This window comes from Lutra lutra, chromosome 2, assembly GCF_902655055.1.
Source record: "Lutra lutra chromosome 2, mLutLut1.2, whole genome shotgun sequence".
Taxonomy (NCBI): domain Eukaryota; kingdom Metazoa; phylum Chordata; class Mammalia; order Carnivora; family Mustelidae; genus Lutra; species Lutra lutra.
Window position 1 is genome coordinate 2395820 of NC_062279.1, and position 22081 is coordinate 2417900.

The following is a 22081-nucleotide window of genomic DNA, read 5'->3' on the forward strand; positions in this document are numbered from 1 at the left end:
AAAGAAAGAAAAACAGAAGGAAAGAAAAAAAGAAGTAAACATACTTTAATAAACATGGGATCATACTCTATGCAGGGAGTTTCTAGGATCAAATTTAATTTGTTTGAATTTATTACGAGAAAAATAGAAAGAGATCAAGAAAAGACCGACAATAGGATACACGTGTCTTTATATTAAGGAGCACATTGCTAAAAGATATAGGGGGAAAACCCCAAGCTTATTATAAAAATACAAAGAGGGTTGCAGTCATTATTAGTTACGAATCTCCGTTTTGTGGCTGTGGGTGGCCACCTGCTGTGAAGACGTGACTGAATGTTCCTCTGAATTCACCATTCTTGACTCAGTCCTACGTACTGCGTGGTTAGTGCGCACAGCCGTGGCCTTCCCGCCCACACTCATAAATCTCTCGCGGGTGTCTTAGCCTGATATTTCAACAGGAAAACGCTCCGTCCCTTGCCTTGCTCATAACTTCTGCATTCTGGGGTTCCTTGTGCTTCTCCCCTTTGACCCGGTTGCTCTGTACGCCCGTTTTCTCCCCTCAGTGGTGCGTGTGCCTGGTGCCTGTCCTTCCTCAGTGTCTGCTGGTTGCTGCTGCCTCCTTGAGTTCATACAAACGTGTGGGGACGTTCTGTTATCCTCAGAGCTCTTAAATGCCCTGTTCCTTGTTTTGGAAGTCTATTTCTTGATCCTACTCCCCACAGTCTCACAGTCCATCATGGCATTTCAGATCTTACACGCTTGGGCTGAGTGTTGGCTGTATCATTCTCAGGAGCTGGGACACGTTTGCCAGAGGCTGGGTCTCTACCTTACGGTGCCGTGTGCATTGCGGGAGGAAGTGTTCACTCCACAGTCCTGGGCTGGGCAAGTCCTGCAGATTCCTGCGTCAGGTTCCACTCCAGCCCTCGGACAGCGTCTGGGCACTGAGCTTCAGGGATGCTCTGTTTGATGGGACGTTTCTGTGAGGCCAAGGCCCGGACCCACATTGACTGGTCTGTTGAGACAGTGGGTGCTGGGATAAGATCAGTGGTGGATATCTGCTGCCCTCCCAGGGCTGCAGAGTCCAGTAATGGAGGCCAGTCACAGAGGTGCTGCAGGCCTACGTGATGGGCCCCCAGGACACCCAGGCTAGCGTGAGCATCCCCGTTGGCAACACTTGAAACGTGTCGCCTGCCATTGCGGGGAAACAGTGTGCCCCAGGCAGTCCTGCAGGAGAGCCTCATCTAGCATTGGGCCCTCCAGCCAAGCCTGCTGAGCTACGGTCCACGAGCCCTCTCCCTTTGCTGATTTTATGTCACGTCCTTTGTTGTGAAAAACATGGCCCTGAGTGTCACCGTGCTTTGGTCCTGTAAGTTTTTCCAGCAAATCTTGGAGCCTGCGGTGCCCTGGGAATGCAGCACGCACACACCTGATCTAGGTCCACCATGAACAGTCGTGTTAGCTAGTGGGACCGTGGTGTGGCCACCAGTGGTAGTGATGGAAGTCATTTCCAGAAAAATCTGAAACATACTGTCCTCCCCATCCTATCTTGATGAGCAAGCTGTTGGTCCTTAGGATGAATATTCTCTCTCTAGAAACGATTTGAGATGCCCTCTGTCTTTGATACCCTGACTCCTCCTACTGAGCTTATATTGGGCAAAAGCCAGCACAGGTCATGAAGGGATGGCTTACAGTGAAGGTGGACTGTCCTCCAGTGGGTCCCCTGGATAATCCCGATCCTTGTGTTGTGCTTGTCATACCCACCGAGCCCTGCACATATCCACAGCCATCTTCTGCACAGGCTGACTGTCCTGCTGTTCTGCCAGGACACCTCCGACCTGATCTCTGTGGTATCCTAACAGCTGGATGTCTGTGGTCCCCCAGGATTCACGTGTGAAATCTCACACTGGGAGTGCTGGCTGGGTCATGACATGGAGCCCTCCGGAGTGGGCTCAGTGCCCTCATTAGAGAGACCCCACTGAGCCCCACCTCCACATGAGGACCCAACCAGAAGACCCCATCAAGCACACAGGAGGAGAACTTGCCAGACCCCGGACCTGCTGGCTCCTTGATCTGGGACGTCCAGACTGGTCCAGCTGTGACCAGTAAAGGTCTGTTTTCCAGTGTCTGACACTCTGTTCCCGCAGCCCCCCAGACCAGGGCATAGCCCCTCACGCATTTATCACAAGGAAGAGACGCCCCAGCCATCTCTCTCAGAGCACTCATGACTGTATTTCCCTTTTAGAATTCATTTTACTGAAAGATGAGAAGGATACATTCATAGCTCCACCGAAAGCCTGAACGGAGTCATTTTCAAGTTTACGTCAACATTTCTACCTAATCACACTTAGGCTGAGTGAGGAGAGAAAGGGCGGACGGGGAGCCCGCTGCAAGGCTGGAAGGCACCTGGGATCCTGGCCCCACTCTGGCTCGGGGTCCACCCCCCAGGTGAGGGCTGCTGAGTCGGGCTGCAGCGGCCAGACTGCCGTGAGGTCCCCGTGCACGGGTCCAGTAGAGACACCCGCGAGACAACGGTCACCTTGCTTAATGTAATTCTCTAAGCTGATGCACTTCATAGAATGATTTAAAGGATTGAGTCATTCCTGCCAGGTTTTAGAAAATGTCGCTAACATAACTAATTTGAATTTTCTAATTCTCAACTTTTTAAAACTTTTTAACAAGCTAATTTATTTTTATTTTACTTTTTCAAGAATTAATTTTGAATTTCACAATTCCTGCCATTTTTTGTAGGGCGATCCCTTCATTTCGCCTCTTCTGGGTCAGTGTTTACTAATGTCGGGCTTACAGTCTTCCTTTCTTTTCACTTTCTCCTTTTAAGAAAACTATGTCTTATTTATGTTTTATTGCTGAAGGACGAGCTGCAGTGTTGTGTGTCTTTACGGTGCATGATGGGGGAGCAGGTGCTCACGGGCACAGTGGCGTGATCACCACGGTCCAGCTCTTTAACGACCCTTTCCACGTCCCCGTGTTCTCGTGTGTGAGCACAGCACCCGCATTCAGCTCTCAGCATCTTCCCAGCAGACAGCCGGGTTCGGAACCGCAGTCCTCACGCACAGCCTCAGAGCGCGGACCGGGTGGTCCCACATAACTACAGCTTTGGACCCTCGGACCAACAACCCTTCATGTTCCCCCTCCCCTCAGCCCCTGTCTGGTTCACAGGCCTACTGCGTGTCCACAGGGTGACCTGCCCCAGACTGGGCCTCGTCCAGGGGCTCCATGGGAGGCAGGTGCCCCTTTGCTTTCTCTCACCCTGAAGGGTCTCTCTGTTGCCGGGCTGGGACAGGACTGAGGTGCCTCCTCTGCCCACAGCACTCTTCTCTCGTTTCTGTGCTCCCCATGTGCTGGGGTCCCTCACTCAGAGCACTTAGCTCCCATTAAGGTGTTTTCTCCTCTGCACTGTCGTTCTAAGTTTCTGCCAGGGCACGAGGGCTGAACCCCTTTTCCAGTGCCTTGCTTCTCACTGAGTGTCATTTCTCGTCTTGCCTCACTGGGCATTCCAGACTTTCCTTCCTGGCCTTTGCACCAAAGCTCTGCTCACACAGGGTCTTCCCCAAGGGGTCCTCTGTGGGAAGACCTCCCAGACCCCACTTGTAGTCCTTTCTGTATTACTTACTCTTGCCACCCAGAGGTCGAATGGGAACTGGTTTTCTTTCCTGCTCAACCCCTGCTCTTCCCAAAGCATCTCGCTCAGGTCTGCATGGAAATGTCACATCCAAACTGGTTTCAGTCTTTCCTCCACCCCCAGCAGCCATCTGTCACCACCTCCTTCTGTCCCTCTCAGTGTCTGGTTTCGTGCCAGCTTCAGGGAACGTCTTCCTTCCCGTTTGACACCTGTCCGTCCCCTTTCTCCTCAGCTGGTGTCAGTCTACGGAGCGCTCACTCACTGCTTTCTTCCCGTATTTATTTGTTTTTGGACTACAATGCTTTCCTTTCAGCAAGGGTTCTCTCCGTAAATCTGCAGTGGACAGCATGCTTGATTCTGTCCTTTTCATTAAAAAGTCTTTTTTTTTAAAGATTGTATTTATTTATTTGACAGACAGAGACCACAAGTAGGCAGAAAGGCAGACAGAGAGGAGGAAGCAGGCTCCATGCTGAGCAGAGAGCCCGACGTGGGGCTCGATCCCACGACCCTGGGATCATGACCTGAGCCGAAAGCAGAGGCTTTAACCCACTGAGCCACCCAGGTGCACAAAAAGTCTTTTTTTTTTAAATTTATTTATCTGACAGAAAGCCTGCGTGAGACAGTGAGAGAGAGAAGGAGAGGGAGAGAGCATAGACGGGGAGCAGCAGGCAGAGGGAGAAGCAGGTTCTTGCTGAGCAAGGAGCCCAGTGTGGTGCTCAACCTGGGGACCCTGGGATCATGACCTGAGCCGAAAGCAGATGTTTAACCGACAGAGCCCCCCAGGCGCCCTGCAAAATCTTTATAATATATCTACACATAGCCAACATTTCTGAAATTTTTGTGAGGGGTCCCAGCTTATTCTTGGTAACAGTTGGGCAATGCATTAAGCTGCTCCTGGTTTCAGAATTTGCTCCCCTCCGCGTACACCCGCAAAGCTTGTGGTCGTGCTCATGACAACATAAACAGAAAAACAAAGTTCACAGCAGTTCACAGGCTTCATGTTCCTTGCTGATTATCTTTTTCAGTTCTGTTGTCCTCCTTATTTGTGGAGGAGCAATCAGCATGCCTGCCCTGTGAACTGTGTGTGTGTGTGTGCGCACAACCTACACACCGACCTGATACACACATAGGGATGAATGTCGTATTTGAGGTCAGTTCCAAGCAGCACGGTGCAGAAGTGATTCCTGGTGCTTTTCCCCCAGCGTGGGCTCGCAGTGCTGACTTAGTACCAGTGTCATCCCGCTCTGTTGCACATGCCCAGCCTCATCCAAAAGCCACAGTGATGTTCTTATTTGCACACCTATGTGAAGGGAGAACGGGGTCGACATTTACCCTTGACGACATAGTTCGAGTTTTACCGCACTGTAAAACACAATGAGAAACAGCTGGCGTGCTGAGGGCTCAGCCTGAGCCGGCCGCTAGCGTACGACGTGCAAAATGCCAGCCTGTCCCGAAGCTCACTGAGCCGCCGTCATTGGCAGTTTATTACACGGCTGAGTCTTACCGGTCACGCATAAACACAACCCGTTTTTTTGAATTCGTCTGCATAGGGTAACTTGGAGGGTGCAGAATAAAGTGTGCACTTGTGGCTGGGGAGTCTGAATGTGGTCCCCCTGGGTGGCCGGCCCCTCTCTGGGACACACTGAATCTCGCCCCAGCTTTGGGCTCTCATCTCAGATGCCACACGTTTCCTGCGGATACCTGGAGGCTGGTGGGAACACAGCTTGTTCTCGAGAGTGGAAATGCTTCTCCTGGTTCTTCCCAGGGAACGTGTCTGTGCCCTGAGGGTGGGATGTTACTTCTTGGCACCTGGCCGTCCTGCTGAGCCCGCCACCTATCCCCAGCATGGGGGGCCGGCCATGCAGCCTCTGCCTGCTGTCCTCAGCCCTCCCTGCGGCTCCCCCCAAACACACACTTCTCACCTATAAACCCCAAGTCACAAGTGGACATTGGGGTTTCTCGCCTACAACGTGGCCTTGGAGAAGGAGGACTTGGGGAGCATTCCTGCTGTGATCTCAGGGACTCTCCACATCACCTGCTGGCTCATCCTACTCCCTCCCTGCACTCAGTGTCTAAAGCAGACCTGGGGTTCGAATACCTCACTTCATCATGTTCTTTTCTCCCGTCCCTTCTCCTGAGCCCGGGGATTGTGTCCTGCCGCTGACGCCATGAGGGTGTGTTCTTCACTGCTCCTCTGTCTCAGAACCCCAATTCCCATCATCCCGCACGGATTCTGTAGTGCACCTTCAGGAGACTTCCATTGCTCCCTGTCTCTCCACGCTTCCATCTCGAGTCCGGTTTCCCCCCCCCAGGATTTGCATTGTACTGGGGTTTGACTCTATCCATGTGAGAAAGCATTCTTCCCATTTTCTTTCTTTCTTTATTATTATTATTATTTTTTTTGCTTTTGCTTTTATTGCTATCTGTAAGAGCTCTTCTCTGTTCTCGGTGGACTCCACAGAAAGCTCGTTCACATCGTTCAGTGAAGAACAAGCTGCTGCCCGCTGGCTCTCTTACTCCGTTAGAGATGTTTGCGATTTCCTTTTTCCTGCTAGCCTGCAAGCCTATAAGCTCTCCCATCAGTCCCTCAAGGCCACACTGCTCTTGCTCTGTCATCCCCAGAAAACTTCCCTGTTTGCATTTCATCAGAAAACCCATTCTTTCCCTTTCTTTCTGGAGCCTGGCCGCTAACCCTTCCTCCTGCTTCTCTCTTCCTTTGTTGGTTGCAGGGGAGTTTTTGAGAAAACGCTCCTTATCACCATGAAAAACAACAGCAAAACACACCTCTGTATAATATCCAGATTATAAAGTCAAGTATCCTGATGTTTTTCTCTATTTCTAAAATATGTTTCCTTTCTATGTATTAGAATCATTGATTTTGGTTGGGGGGGCAGCTAGGCAGTATAACTTCAAAGAAAGAGTGAGACATTATCTTGGATCAGTTGATTTAAGGGATAGTTTGTTTCATAATTAACTTCCTGGTGAGACAGGACAGAATACATGGACTCAAAATGTACCAGTTTGGCACGGGGATTATTTTGAACTAAAGGCAATTTTCCATGGCCCAAGAGACTCATGACGAGGTTGTTTTTGTTGCTGCTCCCCCTCCCCTCGCTTTTTTTAAAGATTTTGTTTATTTATTTGACAAAGAAAGAGGGGGAGAGAGTGAGCAATGGGAGAGAGAGCACAAGCAAGGGGAAGGGTAGAGGGAGAGGGAGAAGCAGGCTCCCCACTGAGCAGGGAGCCTGGTGCAGGACTCGATCTCAGGACCCTGGGGTCATGACCTAAGCCAAAGGCAGAGGCTTAACCCACTGAGCCACCCAGGAGCCCTGAGGTTGCTTCTTTTATTTTTTTGTTTTTGTTTTACTTCTCCCTTAACTGCCTAAAAACTTTAAAGATATAAATAGGAAGCCTGTACCAGAAAGACAGCTATTAGCAGAGAAATCATTTTATATCAGAAAGACTGAGCTTTCTGATAATGCCACATGTGTACCTGCTCAAGATTTGCTCCTCCCTCTACCTGTGAATCGTCTTCCTCCCCTCTGAAGCCTCAGACCCCTAACCCCTCCTCCTTAGTTCAGGACGGCATATATGCCCCAATCGCCTGACTGTCTGGGAGTCTCAGAACTATGGCCGTCTCCCATACATACAACATACAATTATGTTTACTTTTTTCCCCTCCTGTTAATCTGTCTTGTGCCAATTTAATTATTAGACCAGCCAGAGAAGCTAGCAGGGAAGAAGGGAAACATTTTCCCCCTATAGCAGATTGCCTACTGTTATTTCTGTTAGTTACTGTATCATAGTATTTAAGATACATCATCTCTTTTTACATCAGTAATCTTAACTTCTCAGTTTATATGGCTAGTGGGTCACTAATATTTTCTATGGAGTTCATTTCTTTTTGTTTTTTGAGGGAATTTGGCTCTTCACCCAATGTGGGCCTTAAACTCACAAACCCAGGATCAAGAGTCGCATTCTCCACCGACTGAGTCTGCCAGACATCTCGAGGTCCCTTTCTTCATTCTTCTCGTACAGTCATCTTCATGAATCTAATTTCTGAGGGCTTTTTGGAAATTTCCTTTTAAGTTTTAAATCTCCTTGCTGATTGTCTATCTACTAATTCTGTCAATTACTGAGTGGGAGAATTCCTCTATTCGTTTATATTATTTTTTGCCACATGTGTTGAAGAGCTCTGTTGTTAGGTACGTACACACTAAGGATTGTGCTATTATCTTGGAGAACTTGACCTGGCCCCTCTGTCCATTATCTTCCTCCCTCATAAGTTTTCTTATCTGTTATTAATGCAGCTAGTCAAGCTTTGTTTTGGCATCTTTTTTTTTTTTTTGCCTCTTTTATCTTCTTTTATCTATTTATTTAAATTCACCTATGTCTTTGTATTAGTGTGGACAGTTTGGTTTGGTCCTTTCTATCCAATCCACTTAGGCTCTGTCTTTTAGCTGGGGCATTTGGAAAGTTCACATTTAATGTGATTACTGATATATTTCTGTTCAAATCTGCCCTCTTTCTTGCTTTCTCTATTTTTTCATCTGTAATTCTTTCTCTTCCTTTTCTATCTTTTTACTATGATTTTATTTTTTCTCTCCTATAGAATTATTATTTATGCTTTTTTCAAAATAATGTTAGTGTATTTTTCTGTTTTGTTTTGTTTCTTAGTCACTGATATACCTTATTGATATGCACTCACATAAAGAAGTCGCTGGCTATCCCTGGGAAGGCAGGTGTATATGTGAGCATATGTTGGGCAGTTAGTGGAGAGAAGAGGAAAGACACTTACATAATGGCAAATAAGAGCCAGATACTTTCCATCTATTCTGAAAGTGCTATCATCACTATTTTCAAATCATTTTATCCTTCATCAGATGCTTATCATTTTGATGTTATTAAGTACTTTCTGAATTGAATGTCTCTGAAGCTGATTTGACAGTTTCTGATAAAAAATATATTAATATATATTTTATAATATATTCTAATGTATTCCTCATCCCTTAACCACACTGATTTGAAATATTATGGTAAAAGCTTACCACAAATTTAACATCAGATCACTCATTTTAAATATGGTACTTGAACTTTCAAGAGTGCTAATAACATTTGAAATACTGTCATTTTCAAACAGTTTTAAAATTTCAACTGTTTTTCAAGAATTTTCCCTTGGCAAACTTCTAAATGCCTGTTGGTTTCCCATAAAAGGAAATGCTAAATGACAACCCAGAATTCATTTTGATCATATGTTCAGGTGAAATGAAAGATGAGTTTTTTAATGACATAATTAATAAATGCCATTGTGCCAGGGTAAACATCTATGTTCCTTAATATTTAATTAATATTTTAAAAACATTATCAAAAATGAAAGCAATGATTATCTGAGATGATATTAAGAGGTTCCTCAAAGTTGACTCATCATTAAAAAGAGAGACAGAGATACCTCATGTCAAGACTATGTTCTTAGAGTTCCTGGAACCCTGAAGGAATACAACCACATTAAAGTGAGTACTCCTGGTATCCACATACAGGAGGAGAGTTTGTTTTTTGAATGGTAACCAGGGGAAGTCTTAAGTGATCATACTGTTCAAACTTGGTGCTGTCTTCTCCAATTTATCCACCTAAAGCCTGTTGACAGGGAAGCTTCTTAAATCACTACATTCCATGGGGAAGCAATAATTGAGTTCTGCACAAGACATATGTCACCTGATAAATGTCTTAGTGCCTGAAATTAGTGCAGACATATGCCAGGTAAGATGGCAAACATAGTGGATGCTTTATTTTATTTCCATAGGTGCACATTTTAGTGGACCCCAACACTAAAATTATTGCCTCAGCTCCCACTATTTAAGAAAAAAATTGTGGGGTTATCTGAGGTTTTATTTGCAGAAATAGAAAATGAATATGGAAGAAGAAGGTATTTTCTCCTATTTTGGCCAGAAGCTCACACTGCATCATTTGTGGTTTTGGGGTAGGTATTGGAAATATTCCTACCACAGGAGGAAATATCTGCTTATATTGGTCACTTGTTCCAAATTCTACCTTAAGAAATATGAACTTGATTCTCCCCTATAACAGCTGTGAATATCCCTTCTCAGAGACATTTTACAAATGCCTGAGTGGATTTTTGACAGTTAAGAATTAACTAATAATAATATGTTTACATTAATTGTTTACATGTGGGTTATTAGCTTGGGCTCAATCTACAAACACTTCTTTTTACTCCCAGCACAGTCCAGTCTAATGGAAAAAGAGAAGAGCCGGGAATGGGGAGATGGTAAAGTGGATTCTACAGTGCTTGCCATGCAGACAATGATCAAGACAGGTTAAATGGCGTTGCCATCCCTGTTACGCATGTCCCCCAAGTGTATGACTTTGGGCAAGCTGCTAGGAAACTCTTATATATTAAACTGGCCTGTCTACATTCTGGGGTTACAGTAATAATAAATGAAGATAAAGAGAATTAAAAATGCTTTGAAAAGTGGAAATTGATAATTCAAGTTAAGACATTGCCATTATCCCCCAACAAGCTTCTAGAGTGCCATCAACATTAGTTGGTACATTAACCTGGAATGCAATGTGGTTTTATCATTTACTGAAGGAGATTTAATAAAGTCAGGAAAGTCTGCTGTATGTGCTGGGGATATAATCCTCATAAAGCCACACTAATAATCCATGCTTTCTCTGTTTGGGGTTTTTTGAAGGCTAACTTGATTTCCACCAATATGGACAACTGCCCACAGGCTGTGTTGGGTCTTTTGTCTCCGTAGTTATCCTGGCCTGGTGTAGAAGTGTGTTCCCACACTGGCTTCAGGAAGCCACTCAGAGGATTACCTGAAGATTGTATCAACACTCAGGTTGGCCGTAGCTAATCTGATGGAAGTATCCACACAGGTAATGTGTTCCAAACAACCCTGTTTGTCCACTCAAATAAACCAGCTCTACACAGATCTTCATGTGATTTTCTTATTGTAAGCTGTTCAAGATCTTGTACACACTCTGAATGCAGTGCAGGAATGGAAGCAATAATCATGGTCAATAATGGTGTTACTCTCTAAGAAGGTTTAACCCACTAGCCTTATTTGTATACATCCAAACACAGTGACTGGAGCATCTTTCCCATAATCCCAGAAACCACCCCTCTGCCATCATAAGCTATGAGGCATGTTCAGGTCAATGCATCTGCAGCAGCCTTTGGCATCAAACCACTTGGATATCCACTACTCCCCAAGCACAGCACCTATCCTCTCGCCATGCCCACACACAAACAGGGACAGAATGGCTATAGACATTCAGAAGTTGTGTGGGCTGGTAGACGATCTTCAGGGGAGCCGTCTCCCCCAGGCTTTGGTCCTCATACTGACACCAGCCCAACACACTAGCACCAGATGAGAGAGAATTGGAAGATGCTGTTTAAGACCGAGTAAGAACCATGAGCCATCCTGGTGCTGCATTCATCAGCTTCTCAGATGGGAATCCAGATCAGCAGGTGGTTGAAGATGTGCCCTAGATTCAGCCTTCACTGGTGTGGTCTGCTCCATCGGAGACATAGAGATGAAGCCCTCAGGGACCACCTCCAGCTGGCCATCACAGTGTGAGTAGTAGGGCTAGCTCACCTGTAATGTCTCATGGGTAGCACACCAGATATCTCACAAGAATGTGATAGTCACCTACTCACAACTTAGTTTGATATCAGTGTTCTGGGCTAGTTTCTCCAGGGTATGTCGTGTTTAGCTCGGAAGTGCTAAGCCAGGAGCTACCTGAAACTCTTTCTTCCCATAAGCCTGCTTTGGTTGTTGCCAACAGCTGGAAAGCTTCTGTGCCAAGGGGATGATATATTGGAGGTAAAGGATGTCCTCTTGGGGCAGGAGGTCATCCAGGAAGTGGTCACCAATGTGGGAGAATAGCCACTCACATGCCTCCTGAACACTTCTTCCTCCTGCAGATGCCAAGGTTTTTTGGCATCTGGAACTCTGGTCAGGGCCCGAACCAAGGAGGAGGCAACTCTCCTGATGTTAAACCATCCATCCAGCGCTGTCGAATTTGCACTTAATTTAAAGCCTTGAGAAACTGGATCTCAATCCAGAGCTGTAAAGAATTAACTTCTGCATCTACCTACTAATCAGCAGAGACTGACATAATCTTCACCGAGAGGTAGGGTTTCTCCATGGGTGATGATGGTTGTTCCAGCCTCTTCTCTCAGTCTCTTACCTCCCAATTTCATGACTATATTACGGCAACTGTAGAAACACTTTTAAAAATTATAAAAAGTGAAGAATTAAGCCACTGAACACTTAGCAACACTATAGTTAAAAAAGGGGCAGTTACCCTTTCTCCTCTGTAACTACCTTGTGTAGAAGGAGGGGTAATGCTACTTAAAAAGCACACATACCTCTTATACCAAATTATTTATACAGAAATTCTTAAAGCATGGCAAGTCTCTATTGTTTTACATAACTAATTTTGAGACCAAAGAAGCAAAATATGGTCTAGAGAGCATTGGGGTTTTAATTATGTGTCTGCTGTTGAAGAGCTTGGGGATGCTGAATATATTGTTGTGCTTTTCTGACTTTCATTACTTCAATTTTAAAATTAGACCATGAGTGATAGAGTGAGACCCATCCAAACTGAATACTTCATACAAATCAATGACAAAATCTGGACTGATTATGGGTAGCCACCTGAAAGTATAGGACAATGAATAGAATCAGGAGATGGATGACTAGTGCATATTTAGAACAGAGAGGTGAAGATAAGTTCCTTTTTAAGGGCATGCATCTCTGAGCTAAGTGAAGTTGACATTGTTGTAAGTTGACAAGAGAACTAGTAGGTGGTATGTATGTGGTCAGATGTACAGTGGTCTTGGAGAACTGATGCTGGAGAATCCAAGAGTGCTGGAGGGACTGCTGAAGTCCTATAAGTGAAAGATACAGAGTGAGGATGCCCATATCACTGATCACAGATAAATGCATGCGTGAAAGACAAAAGCAGGCCAACTGAGGGCAGATCTAAATTGGGACTGGAGCTGCCACCCAGCTTTTCAGCCCAAGTCAAGCCAGGGTCATTACTTGTTACAACAAAAGACAGTGTGTATAAGGAAAAAATAGCAGAAGACAGGATCCTCATGATTTACCATTCACAATGTCTGAGATAGAATCTAAAATTGTATGGCATACAAAGAAATAAGAAAATATAGTGTATTTTCCATAGATAATAAAATGTGCCAAAACTCAGCACAAAATAACCCAGATATTGAAACTAGGATATTAAAAAATGATATTAAAGAGGTCATTATAGTTACACTAAATGAAGTAAAACAGAATGTGCTTTCAATGAAGATATAAGAAATCTCAGCAGAGTAATAGAACTGAAAACTTGTAGCATTTGAATTTTTTAGAAAAACATACTAGAGGTGGACTTAACAGCAAAAGGGAGATGACAGAGAAAAGAATAAATGAACTTGAGAGCAGATCAAATAGGTGGATAGAAATTTTCAAAAGTAAGCAATAGGAAGAAAAATAAAGATTTAAATATATATATAAATGTAACACTGGGGACCTGTTAGCTTATATGAAGTGGTCAAATATACATATAGATAGAATTACCAGGCAGAAGAAAAAATGGATTGGAAAAGACTTTGGAAGAAGTAGTAGCCAAAATTTTCCCTAATCTGATGAAAGACAGAAATCCACAAATACAATAGCCTCAACAATAGATGTACCTTCTCTTCTGTCAAAAATCTGGGTTATAAACTATATCCAAACACCATGAACAAACCAGGGATCACACCTATTCCCATCTGGGCCTCATCCTTGGGAAGACAGATGGCCAGTGCACCCTGCTCTGGGGTACCGCCCTCTGGAAGCCCAATAAGAAGCTCAAGTAACTGCTTCTTGGCAGATTACAGACTCAAGTTTTGGTTAGGTTCCATGAGTCTGTCAAAAACCACGCACATCCTCTCAGCTACCCTGTTGAAAATGTCTGAAATGATATCTCTTAGGGACAAAAGAGCCCCAAATGCTGAACTCATCTCTTTAGGCTTCCAGAATATCACTCCACAGCTCTCCACTGTCAAGTACTTTCCATATGCCCTTTCTTTACATATTTCTTGCATGTTTTCTTTTATATCTTTCATAATTTTAAATGTACCAATTCATTATAGCTTTCAATTTTTCTATTATCTAATATGCTAAATGTCACAGTTTTGTTTCAGATAGATTTAATTTCTTTCTTTCTTTCTTTCTTTCTTTCTTTCTTTCTTTCTTTCTTTCTTTCTTTCTTTCTTTCTTTCTTCCTTTCTTTCTTCTTTTTCCCCCAGCATAGTTGTTGTCAGTAGGGAAATCATCCTAGGTACCATTAGATGGTCAGTTGGGTCCTGAATAGCAGTCTAAATTTGTTCCTTATTTCTATGACCCTCCAGAAGAGTACTTGGGCATTAGAAATACCTACCATCTTGGGGCGCCTGGGTGGCTCAGTGGATTAAGCCTCTGCCTTTAGCTCAGGTCATGATCTCAGGGTCCTGGGATCGAGCCCTGCATCGGGCTCTCTGCTCAGCAGTAAGCCTGCTTCCCCCTCTCTCTGCCTGCCTCTCTGCCTACTTGTGATCTCTCTCTCTCTCTGTGTCAAATAAATAAATAAAATCTTAAAAAAAAAGAAATACCTACCATCTTTACACCCCATATAAGCACGTTTATACGGCACTATCTGAAAAAAAAGTCTCCTCATTTTTACTCTTATTATAATTTTCTTTACATTTGTGTTTATTTAAACAGTGAATAATTATTCGTATTTCCTAAAATTTAATATTTTAATTAATGAATTATTAATTTAAAAATCATTTTCTTACTAGGCAACATGTTCTCATGCAATTTCATTCTTGAATTGTTCTTTCAAAAGTTATAAATTAAAAACTATAAATTGTCTTTCTTAATTTTGTCTGAAAATATTTGTAATATTTTGGATTTTGAATAATTACATATTGGATCATGGTTGAGAATTATATTCTCCTGGTATACTGCAGATGCGCTAAATTGTTAAATGGCTTACTAATCCTCTATTATTTATGTGAAACCTTTGCCAGTCAAGATCAGCTTCATTTAGATACTCTGTCTTCTTCTCTGGTTGTCTTGTAACTTCTTCACCCTCCTCCCCCCCTGGGTTTATGTGTCTTTTAATTTTAATGTGTCTGGAATGTTTTTAAAATTTATTTCTCTTGCTTGAAACATAATGTGTTTTGTGTCATCAGTACTTCATTTATGCTGTCTCTCATTCATGCTTTCTATGGTTCGTTTATCTTGAAGTGTCCTTGCATCTTGAGACCCTGATGCTTCTGGCTCCTGTCCCTGTCAACATCCTACCAGGAGGCCTAGGAGTCACCTTACAAATTTACTGCTCTTGTTTTAAGTCCCTTCTCCATGAAAGCCACTAGGAAATTCCTCTTTTGTTTTCATTATACCTTTGTCTTTTAGTGTGCTCCCTGCCTCCCACCATATTTCTAGATCTTGGAGTAGGAGAATCTCTTTATTTCTTAGTCTAGCTATTTCTGAAATTAGAAAATAGAAACTGTTTTATTTTTCATTAAAAGGAAAAAAGATGGTAAAGATGTGGATGCCTGGAGCGTTCATGTCTTCTTTGATGGATAAGTACTATTATTCATCAATCAGAATTAGATAGCTCGATAAATGGAATGACTGTTAAGTTGACAGCTATATTATTGGGTGGCTGGGAACATGGCACGAGGACTAGATTGGACACATCAAGCAGAATGTGTAACATGATGAATTGTACTGAGGTGGGAAATGAGGCAATTTTGCAAGGAAAGATGGACAGGTGTTTCATTATCGTGGGCCAGGGTTTATAATCAGTTTATGCATGATGCATTAGGCAATGCTGCTGTAACACAAACGGCCCTGAAATCTAAGCGTCAGTGATGTAAATAACAGATTACCTCATAGCAAGTTTTATTTCATTACTTCTGAATGATTGCCGTCTACGTGGTTAATGAGAGGCAGTCTCTTTCCATGTGCCACTCTAGTATCTTAAATACATTGCCTCTAAGGTCTCCAAAAAAGTTTAAGAGAGAAACTAAAGAACATGTTTTCTGTTTTTATAAAGCCCAAGTCCAGAAAGTGCATCTATCTTATATCTCTTTGCTCAGAATTCACTTACTTCCATGATCCCAACCTAGCTATAAGGAAAGCTAGAAACTTCTGTGCATCCAGGATGAAGAAAACACATGGAGAATATTTAATACTGTGTCAGCCAAAGCAGTGGCAAGAAACTCTCTGGAAATGGAATGGGTGTAGAGAAAATCCAGTCTCCGGTGGGTCTCAGGCAGGATACACTTAGGAAGGAGTGTATATGAAGGTTCAGAATCTGAAAATCTATGTTTGTAATATTATCTTGGAAACTTCATATCGATTTTGCAATGTTGATTTAGATCAGAGCTGGACATATATTATCCTACAGGCCAGATCTCACTGGCAGATCATCATAGTATGATCCTTCTGCAAAACTTTCTTTCACATATTTAAAGAGATAAGATATGTTAAAGAAATAATATGCAAACCAAAACACCTGAATTATTTACTATCTGGGCCTTTATACAAAAATGACGATAAGGCCAAGCACCCTCTGGTTACAAAATCCTGAATTTTTAAAAATAGACAAGTCTGAAGATTATATAGACATACTTAGAATAGAAATGTTGAAAAATTATTATTCTATATGAATGGATCCAGCTTAGAGAGTAGAGGAAAAGTAAGGGAGAACCACAGCACTGATGTTCACCCATGTTCATGAAGAAGGAAGCCGAGGGTCTGACGAAGGTGACAAGGGTAATGGTGTCGTCAGAGATCCCATGGAAGAGAAGAGAAACAGAAGATACCAACAGAGAAGACATGTGTCATCAAAGCCATGAGCTGGCTCAGCTCAGCACCTTACATTTCCTTCCTGCCAAGAAGACTAATGTGGCTTCACATTTTCAGTGATAAATCAAATATACCCAAAGAACAAAATAAGTAAGAATCTTTATGGCTTATTTATTGTCCTATCCCTAGCACTGCACCCAACTCTTGTGAAGCACAAAAGAAAAACTGTGTTGGCTGAGTATATAGATGAATGACCTGTAGTCAATTAATATCAAGGTATTGTTTTTCGATAAAAAAACAATTTTGTCATGTTCCTATTTGATGTTTAGCAAAATAAGTGACATTTACAATGCTCAATAACTCTTAGTCCTTGTAAGCCAACAGTAGTGGGTTTTCTATCTTTATTGATTTCCTCATTTACATTTCGTATGCAAGGACCATGGGGGTTGAGTGGAGATGTATCTACGACTGTTGTTATTGGAATTGTCATCTTGGCTGTTTGTATGCCCTACAGATCTGGTAATTCTCTGGGAAGGAAGTTCTTGGCAAATCCATGGTTTTGGATCCTTGTTGACTTCAGTCTCTCTGGTATACAGAGTTACTTAAGAATCTGCCCTATTTAGTTTGATTTATTAAACCACATCGAGATACCACCTTACTCCAGTTAGAACGGCCGAAATGAACAAGACAGGAAACAACAAATTTTGGAGAGGATGTGGAGAAAGGGGAACTCTCTTACACTGTTGGTGGGAATGCAAGTTGGTGCAGCCACTTTGGAAAACAGTGTGGAGCTTCTTTAACAAATTAAAAATAGAGCTACCCTATGACCCTGCAATTGCACTACTGAGTATTACCACAAAGATACAGATGGAGTGAAAAGAAGGGCCATTTCTACCCCAGTGTTCATAGCAGCAATGGCCACAATAGCCAAAATGTGGAAAGAGCCAAAATGCCCTTCAAGAGATGAATGTTTATAGCAGCAATGGCCACAGTCGCCAAACTGTGGAAAGAACCAAGATGCCCTTCAACGGACGAATGGATAAGGAAGATGTGGTCCATATACACTATGGAGTATGATGCCTCCATCAGAAAGGATGAATACCCAACTTTTGTAGCAACATGGACGGGACTGGAGGAGATTATGCTGAGTGAAATAAGTCAAGCAGAGAGAGTCAGTTATCATATGGTTTCACTTACTTGTGGAGCATAAGGAATAACACGGAGGACACTGGGAGATGGAGAGGAGAAGGCAGTTGGGGGAAATTGGAGCGGGAGATGAACCATGAGAGACTGTGGACTCAGAAACAAACTGAGAGTTTTGGAGGAGAGGGGGTGGGAGGTTGGGGGAACCAGGTGGTGGGTATAAGGAGGGTACGTATTGCATGGAGCACTGGGTGTGGTGCATAAACAATGAATTCTGGTACACTGAAAAGAAATAAAATAAAATAAAATGGAAAAAAAAAACACAACTGTGCCTAACATCGAGTATAGGGACCTATACAATTTAGCAAAATGTACATGTTTAATGACCTAAAATACTGAAATATAAAACTGTAATTAATCCACCTTATATAAATCACAATTGACAATCAAAATGTCATATTTGCCACTTAGGGCTGAAATTGTGATTTTACCATCCGTTCTTTGCCAAAGATGTTAAACATGGCTAAAATTGTTTATTTTTCTTGACGTATTAGGCTCAAATATTCCACTCATATCAACTTGCCAAAATATTCATGCTTTTAAAAAATACTTTACACGTGAACTTAGTGGAAGATGGTAGATAATTAAAAGACACTTTAACATTCCAGAGCACATCATAGGAATCTTTCATTTCACCCCTCCAGTTTAAAGTTCAAAATTTAGTGTCTGCCGACTGACCCAGAGTTGGGAGAGATATGGGAACTCATAGTCGTTACATTGTAACACAATAGCAACACACACTAACCGAAGAGTTCAGTGATTTGTTCTGTGCAGGGGGCAGCAACCCTAACAGTATAGCTGTGCTGCCATCACCACAGACCCTAAGGAAATTTGGTCAAATCTGTGTCACGGGCCCCTTACCACACATACTCTCAGCTCTCCAGACTCAAGGAACCACACATGGGCTAGCTCTGGACCACGCAGTTGATTTCATTTGAATAAAGTTAGCAGACAAGCCTTTTGCTGATATTCCAACTCAAGAACTACAACGAGGAGGAGCTGGAAGCAGCTCTTTCATGAACACCTTTGCTATAGATTATAAATGTTGGATGCTTGTTAAAAACTTCAGAAAAACCCACATTCTCCAGTGGAATTAGAGAAGATTTTCTGAGTTAATTTCTTCTTATTACAGTTACCACAAGCAGCATATAAAGTAGACATGCAGGTACCAAAAATGCAATCTGTCCTCGAGGCACTATGCCTTGAAACTTTAAAGGGATGGCTTTGAGCAGAGTAAAGAATTCCGACTCTGTGGAAAGTAGTGAATAATGCCCCGGAATCTGTAAATAACTCTCTCCCATAACTACGGTTTTGCATAAAAGTAGGCAAATTGCATTCCACATTTTTTCCTAAATGGATGGAAAGTATAACTAAACTTATGTAGTTTTAACAAATAACATCCCCTGTGACTAAGATGCATGCCATTTTGAGCATCTCAGCGTGGGCTGACAGTGAAATTTTAAGAGACAAGACTCCCTAACGTATAAACAGTGGTGTGACTTTTTTTAATGAGCTTGTCATGGCAAATCTATCTGTTGCAGGATAATGTTGGATGATTGGGAAGCTAAGACCAAAATGCACAAAGACTGCGTTGCAACTTTCTCAAAAATATTATTTGGAAATAACATTGTATAAAAAAACAGTAACTTCCAGCCTTACTGAATAGATGTGTCAGTCACAGTGAGAGCTGCTGAGGGCTGGGTCCACTCTGAGTCCTGAGGGGTTGGGAGGGCACCACCCCACCTCGAGGTGGAGGCCTGTGGTGAAAAGCATCGTCAAGGGAATTTACTAAGGTCAGTGTGTCCCAGGGCAGCATGGAAAGGGACCCTGAAAGCATGCCACTTAATTACCTTCTGTCTTGTTATGAGGAAAGGACACACCTTTAGCTTATCCTGCATTTAACACAGAACGCGGTGTGCAAAAGGCCTGCTGACTCTGGCTCAGTCTGCAGTATGGGCTCCCTGACCACAGAAGCTGACATATCACATTCCTGTGGCTCTTTTCCCAAAGCTGTGAGAGAAAGGCAGAGTCTGGTGTCTCCCATGGGGAATCTCTAGCCAGGGGACCAGTTGCAATGCTTGCTTGCTCTGTGTCCTTGGTCAAATCCCTCAACTTGGCCCACCTGTAGAATGGGAGTAAGGGTCGTGCCTACCTCCCAGGCTTGTTGGAGAAGTCTATTAAGGTAATTTATGTAACTCCACAGTTACTGCAGAGCCTGACAGATAGCATAGGCTCCTCAGCCCATATGTGTTTGCCAAAGAAACTGAAGAGGCACCATGAGAAGTCACTGGGATTTTTCTCTGTTAAACACCCCCTGGGATATATACCTTATCCCTTGTCAATACCGGATAGAAAGATCCCTCAGGACCAAGGAGCAACAGGACCAGATGTCCACGATGAGACCGAGGTTTGTCGTCTGTCTTTGGACTGCTCATTCTGACAGTGTCTTTCCCAGCATAATCCTCTTCTGACTCACCGAAGACAAACACGCACCAAATGCTATGTTTATGTATCTAATTCCACTGTAAAGAGAAGCAACAATGTTATTAGTATGAGACAGAGTTAAATTATATACTAAGTTCATGCAACAGGACATGAGACATATGTATATAAAAAGAAACTGTCCCCCCAGCTGCAGGAAAAGCCCTCCATGCTGTTCAATCCTGAATGGCTCATGGATGACTCCTGTGTTCCCATTCTTCTGATATGTTCCTTGTGTTGCCTCATACTTGGAGAGTGGAAATGTGGACGTGGAACTTGAAGGCTGATGTGGAAGCATCTGGAGAAGAACGGGAAAGCAGAAGGCATCCTCTTGCCCGCATTGACCTGAAAATGGGGCTGGGAGTGGGAGACAGGTGCAGAGGAGACGGGGCACACGGGCTCTGGCAGTGATGGCAAGGACAGGGTGTACTCTCTACTCTGATCTATTCTGATCTAGTCTAGTCTAAGTCATACCTTAGAATGAGGGTCACAAGCCACTAAATTAATTTCAAAACCCATGATGGGTCATCATGTGCAGTTTGAAAGCATGAATCTTGAGTACGTTGGTCACCTGTCACCTCATTCTGCACAGTCTTGCATTTCCCCGCTAGCTAGGGTTTACCCACGACAAATGCACCAAACCATTACGCCGTGAGATTGAATACTTCTTCCTCCAATGACCCGTCTGGCCCCAATCAGTAAGAACTTTCCTAATCTTCTGCTTCAGTGGAAGTATAATCCTCTGATTGGTCAGTCACAATTTTCTATGTGGGGAACTCTGCTTGTTTCCATCTGAAACTATGTTCATGCAGATTCTCTGAAGCCTGGACGCATGGCCCCATGTGAACGCCAGATTAATTTCCCCTTTTAAAGCAATAATGGTGGTCGCTAAAGCAGATGTTACTTCATGAGCTCTTCCCGTCTTTCTTCCCATATCAGTTGTACATTTTTAGCCTCTCATGATTCTATCCGTTTGTGGCTTCGACTCCTGCTTGTGAAATGAACGAATGCAGTGCATTTTAGAAAGACGGATATAAAGATTTATGAGTTAAAATATGTAAAACACAGAAAGGGGATGTTTAGGAAATCATAAGAACTATGTAAGTGTTAAGCTTTGTTGTTAGATGTTAGGTTTTGTTATTAGGAGAGCAGAACGGGCCATCCTAATTAGGCCTCTCTGGCATGAGGATTATGTTTCCCAACAGCTGACATAGTAGAAACTCAGAGGTCAGCTGAAGCCTTGGGAGGAGGGATCTTCCCTGGGCTCTCCTGCTCCCTCCTTCCTCCCCATCCCCCACCACCTGTTCCTTTCCCCCAGCCCTGGCCTTGAAACCACCTTGGTCACAGATCTCCCTCCACCACCAGGAGCATTGGTCGCATGTCTGTTTTCTGCGGCTTCATCTATTCCTTAAACATGCACAGGTTACATTGGAAAAGTCCTTGAGCCCCTCGAGACGGTCTCTTCATCAGAGACCTGCAGGCCCCACTGAGGGGAAGCTGTTTTCCCACAGAAGTGGCCACCACCCTGGGGCTTGGGCCACAGCTGACAGTCTTCTTCCCAGAGGAGCACCCTCCTGGGTTCCCTCTGTTCTGCCTTCTCTGCCCAAGAGGGTTGACACTGAACACAAGTGCTGATTTAGGTTCTGTTGGTGTAAGGGAGGAAACGGCTGTGAAGAGCTGATTCAGCAGGAATGCCTGATAAGCTTCCCGACTCTTCCTCCTCACCTCTGTCCTTCCCATCACAGCTCTTCTCCAGATTTCACTGTTTCCCCTGAAAACAGATTCCTGCTGGCATCCTCCTGTCCTCTCATGTCCCCTCCCTGCCATTTTGGTCCCTCGCACCTGTTGGAGTCGAGTCTCTCCGTCACTCGTAAAGTGGAATTCGCCCTTTCTCTCAGGTCTT

The 22081-nt window shown here is 43.5% G+C and overlaps 1 pseudogene; it reads right to left on the bottom strand.

The window, feature by feature from the left end:
• Positions 1 to 839: 839 nt before the first annotated feature.
• Positions 840 to 22081, bottom strand: part of LOC125093946 (uncharacterized) — a 46500-nt pseudogene continuing 25258 nt past the window's right edge.